The sequence below is a fragment of the Vicugna pacos genome, chromosome 32 (assembly GCF_048564905.1).
Source record: "Vicugna pacos chromosome 32, VicPac4, whole genome shotgun sequence".
Classification (NCBI taxonomy): domain Eukaryota; kingdom Metazoa; phylum Chordata; class Mammalia; order Artiodactyla; family Camelidae; genus Vicugna; species Vicugna pacos.
In genome coordinates this window covers 23,565,899-23,571,380 of record NC_133018.1, presented here as the reverse complement: position 1 = coordinate 23,571,380, position 5,482 = coordinate 23,565,899, and the positions used below count along the sequence as shown (strand labels likewise).

The 5,482-nt window shown below is 49.9% G+C and overlaps 1 long non-coding RNA gene across 1 annotated transcript; it reads left to right on the top strand.

Moving 5' to 3' along the window:
• Positions 1–2,907: 2,907 nt before the first annotated feature.
• LOC140690866 (uncharacterized) lies at positions 2,908–4,597 on the top strand. The gene is made up of 2 exons (XR_012066198.1): positions 2,908–3,082; positions 3,623–4,597. It is a non-coding gene; the product is annotated as an uncharacterized lncRNA (long non-coding RNA).
• Positions 4,598–5,482: the final 885 nt, after the last annotated feature.

The following is a 5,482-nucleotide window of genomic DNA, read 5'->3' as shown; positions in this document are numbered from 1 at the left end:
TTTGTTTTATTTTACTTTGTTTTATTTCAAGTCTCCCACCTGTAACTCATTAATCACCGGCGCATTGAAAGCACACTTACTAACGGCCATGATCCCTGCCCGGTGCTGGAGTCCAAAAACAAAATGGGGTCCCTGTCTTCCAGCCACATTAAAACTTCCTTCTCTCCACCCTCCCAGGAAAATGTGGCTAAATTCCTTGAGGAACAGTGGACAAAATAGCTTAAGAAGTAAAAGTAATAATAAATATGAAAGCTGGAGATTCTTAACGTCAGCACTGCCACCAGTGGCGGCCAGCTCATTCTTCGCTGTGGGACCGTGTGTGCATTGGTGGGGGTTGAGTTGCACCCGGGTCCCTTAGCCAGCAGATACCAGTGGCAGCCTGCCTCCAGCTTGGCAACCAGCAGTGTCTCTACCCATTGTCAGATGTCACTGGGAGGCAGACCCACCCCAGGAGAGACCCCCAGAACAACTTATCTATAGGATATTGCATTTCTGTCTCACACACACACACACACACACACACACACACACACACGATCATGAATGCAGGGGCCACCCTGGAAAGAGACACAAATTCTCATCTGCTAAAAAGTAATTTCTCCCCCAGATGAGGGGGGAACGGGGGAGGAAAGGGGTCTGTTTTCCCTGTACACCCATTAATACCTTTCAAATCACATTCCTTGTATGTCCATCTCCTCTTGTAAGCAAACGAATGAATGAATGAATAATTCAAGCCAGGAGCTTTCACAGAGATGAATACGTGAAGAACTAAATTAATCAATAAACAAGTACATGAGTGGGTAATTAAGATATTATGCCGAGGCTCCCGACAAATTCTAGATTTACAAACAGATGAGTCAATTAAGCAACTCTGATGGCGTCAAGATAGACTTAACCAGACTCACTCTGGTGAAGACAAGAGTGTGCTTATTGAAAGTGACTGAGGGAGGTGTTCCCGATTTTCATCTATCAGTCATTACAGGCAACACCAAGGGAGCACGCATACTTTGTGTCCCACCCGGCAGATGAGGGGTAATCTATCTTCCCCCGTATACATGCTAAGACCTTTAAAATCATGTGCCTTGTGCCTGCACAAGCAGAGAGACAAACGAGTGAGTGAATAATTCAAGCCAATGATTCCAAAAAGATGGACTCATTTTACAGGGGGAAGGAATTGAGAAGAGGGAGACTTCTTGGCGCGGCTGAGTCCTTGTTTTATTAGGTTCGAGGTTCTCAGGCCAGCAGTGCTCTGTCTTGGGGCGGCTGTCCCTGGTGGAGGGTGAGGGCCGGGGTCCTGGCTGCCCAGCGAGCTGACGTCTGGAGCTTTTGAAGGCTGTAATCGTTCCTGCTGCCTGTGCCCGTCGGAGAAGCTGCCTAGTGGTGACAGGGAGGTCTGGGTTTGGATAAGCTGTCGTGTTATTACAAGGATATAAAGTTGTGCAACGTGTAACTTGGAGTCAGCCTGGGGTTGGAAGAATAGCCGTGAAACTTGGCTCTGTCACTGCCCGTGAAGCTGGGCGCACTTGGCAAGACGTCTGTTTCCCAGAACCACACTGGCTCATCTCTAGAGCCAAGAGGTAGGGCTAGACGCTTCCCTCCGAGCCGTCCAGAGTCCACGGCCCTGCAGAGCTCAAGGATTTTAATAAGATTTTCAAAAAGAATTTTCTTCTCGAAGCAACATTGGAAAATAGGTAATTCAATGGATAACATTCCTGAAGCTTCATGCTTATCCTGAAAATACCTGCTCCTGCAGGAAACGCCTTTTCAATGTTCTTTTGTCAGACTATCCTCCAGCGTACAACCTCTCCCCTCGATTTACAGATTTCCAGCCTTATATTCACATCCAATTCACGCAAAACGTGAAGACTGGAAATACCAAATACCACGAAGAGCCGAATCAAGATCTAACGTATTTTAAGAGTCTCCAACACTCAGTAGAGAGAATTACAGTCAGTTCCAGTGTCATGTGTCACACGCCTGCCGAGAAATCACGGCGATGTGGAAAATCGCCTCATAAAAATCACACAGCTCATGAGAAAAACGGGGCTGAGACAGAACACTCAAAAACTTGGTCGGTGACACTTAAAACATAAAGACAGGAACAGAGTGAAAAATGCCAGTGTGGTTTTTACACATGTTGAATGGTTCAGAACTACATCCACACTGCAGGATTCTAGCACCTTCCCTGGGAAAAGCCCCGAAGTTTGCTGTGCGGGTGGGTCTGGGAAGCGCTGTCGCTGGTGCGTCACTGTGAAGCGGTGGAGAGGGTTACCTGAAGTCGGAGGAAGGGATGTCAGGGTGTCTCAGAAAACCTCAGTGAGCTGGGGCAGCTGGGGCTGTGTGTGTGTGTGTGTGTGTGTGTGTGTGCGCGCACCGTGCAGTTTGCTGCACTCACCTAGCATTTCCTCGAAGATGAGGTCGCCCTTGGGCAAATACAAGTCCGGCGTCACGTCCGAGTGGTCTCCTGCTATACCAGCTGCGGGGCACAGATTCACATTTTCTGAAACGCCCTCGGGCAGGACCACGGCATCCCCTGCACGTGGGACAGGACATGTCACACGGGCCACAGCAGCAGCTCGTGTCTGGGCCTCCCGGGCGCCCGCGCGCGGCCGGGGACGGCCTCGCGTCGGCGCGTTCCCACCTCACCGCCTCTGCGAGCTGGGCGCGGCCGCAGGGCGCCGCTTTAGGGACCGCGCGACTCGGGCTCGGGAAGGGCGCTCGGCTCACGCGGCTGCTCGGGCGGCGCCAGGACCCGCCAGTCGGGGATCCGGGCGGGCGCGGCACGAGCGCGCAGGCTCGGGGGTGTCCGTCCCCGCGCGCCCGCGCGCGCCGTCGCCACGGCAACGGAAGGCGCGAAGGGCGTCTGCGCGGCGCGCCAAGCCCGCGCCCGTGTGCTCAGGACGGAGCGCCCCGGGCGCCCCGCTCCGAGGGCAGCAGCACGCACAAACCGGCTGCAGGACGTGTGGATAAACCCACGCAGCCAGACGGCGAAGGCACGGAAAGCCGCGTCCGATGAGGAGCTGGGAAGAAGCACGATCTTCAGGAGAGACAGACACGCGGGGTTGACCGGAGTCTCCTGGAAGTATGTCAGAGGTTAGGGCGTGTCAGGGCTATGTGATTTTTAAAGTTAACATTTAAAGCCCACGTTAAACACTTACGTGTGCTCAGTTCCGGACCGTGTGCGTGTATGATCATGTCCAGCCCTCCTGGCAGCCGCCCTCGTGACATGAGCTGGTTCTGCTACTGCCGCCCATTATACAGATGGAGACATCGAGGCAACCGAGATCGGGGGTTTGCCCGAGTCGCATGGCTTGCTATTGGCAGAGCAGGGATTTGAACCTATGAAATTTGACTTCAAAATTTCTACTCATAATTCCCAAGCAGAAGGATGTTACGGGGAGCCTGGTTTGGAGTCCGCGTAATGGAGGACTTTCTGCAAGTCCTAAGTGCTCCCAGATAGACCAGGCTGCTTCTGGGAACTGTGAATATCTAGGCCCCAGAGCTTTTCAGGCTGAGGCTGAGTGACCCCTCGATGGGGACACGTAGAGAGGGTACAAGAGTAGGTTGCAGAAGACTAGCTTCCAAGATTGCTTACGAAACTTGTTTTCTGCGGTTCTAACAGGGAGCAGACGAAGCAGATTTCTAACAAAATGCAGGTAAAACACGAGACAAAAGGAAACGGCAGCCGCAGCTCAAGGGACCAGGGTGAGTGTGAAGCTGGCGTAGGTCCCTGATCTCTGCTCCTGAGTCGTCCTGTGCTCTCCCTCCTCCCCCGCCGTCCTCTCCCCGTTATCACCCGAGGGACTGCCCTCAGTCCCTGCGCTTGCTGGCCGCGCTCCCGTGTCAGAACCATCCCTTCTTTCTAGGTGCCATTCCTAGACTTCGGGTACCTTCCAAGGCTCCTTTGCTGACTCACTTTTCTTCGCCCATCTGCTAAACGTCGCCCATCTTCATGGTTCCACCCCTTTGTCTTGTCTCATTTTACAATCCCCCATCTCAGCATCTTTCCAGCCTTTAAATGATGGGGTGACAAAGGATCCTCTCTGGTTCTCGGGCTAGCAAATCGAGCAAGCTTGTCTCTCATTACATCCGCCACCGTCCCTTTGGTGATGACTTCTGACTCTCAGGTCTCTGAGCTATAGAGCCATGTGTCCCACTGGGAACAGGGTGTCTTCTCTTAGACATCTCCATGCACCTTAACTCAGCGAAACCAAAATGAAACTCATCTCCCTGCCAGCCCTCCTCCCCCGTGTTCCAGACACCTGTGAGTCATTCTCCCTTCTTCCCTCACCCCGCTCTGTCTAACCAAGCACCCAGCTCTATCTCCTCTCCCACCCAGATACCTCTCACACCAGTCCACGTTTCTCCATCCTCATGACCATCCATCTAGCTCAGGACGTGCTCAGTTCTTTATCATCTGTCCCCGGCTTGCTTCTTTAATGTCGTTCCTTGCTACCATATGCTCATGGTCCACACCCCAGCCACCCTGAATATTTTTCAGCCCCTGGAACTTGCTCTTTCTTGTGCCCCAGGTTTTGGACATGTTGTTTCCTCTGCCCAGAGCAATAAAAGTAATTTTTACTTTTAGTTTGGAAAATTTGTATAAATTCTTCTTCAGGAATCCATTTAGATGTCATTCCTTTTGTAAATCTTCCCAACATCTCCATCAAGCTACCCTCTGATGCACTCCCACGATACCCCAGGCTTTCCCCCAAAGAAAAGAATTTGATGCAGGACCCTTGTATCCTGTATGCCTGCTTATTCATTGGATGTCCCATTTGATTGTTAATTTCATGAGAACAGAGACAGGCTTATTGCTAGCACATAGCAGATTCTCAATAAGAATTTGTTGAATGAATATGAAAACATTGAGACTTTACGCCAGGTTTTTACAGCCAGCCAGCTTTCACTGATCATGTTCCTTCCTGTACTGATGTATTTGAGGACTGCAGAAGTCATAATCATCAGAGTTTGGGCAGAAAACTAGTTATTTCTAAGGATAAATTTGCCATCTGTCTTATAAACTTGGTCTTAGATTTGCAAGACTTTTTTTTTTTTTGCTTTGTTAACTTTTACTTTAGACTGGTTTTTATGGAGTAAATAGTGAGACCTTAAGATGGTCTGCTCATGGATAAACTGTCAAAAAGTAATTATAAGGCGGGAGGATGTAGCGCAGTGGTAGAGTGCATGCCTAGCATGCAGGAGGTCCCGGGTTCAATCCCCAGTGCCTCCATGAAACAAATAAATAAACAAACCTAATTACCTCCACCCTCAAAAAAAGTAAAAAAAAAAAGCATCACATTAAAAAAGTAATTACATTGCAGAAAGTTTACTTTCTAAAATCACTAATCAATTAAATTTCTTCAAAGCTTAACAAAGAGGGGGAAAAAGGCGACGTATAATTACAAAGAGCTTGCTTTTCAATTTTAGAGAAAACACTTACTCTGCAGCTTTGTTTCGATTGAAAAAGTATTTTGCAGAT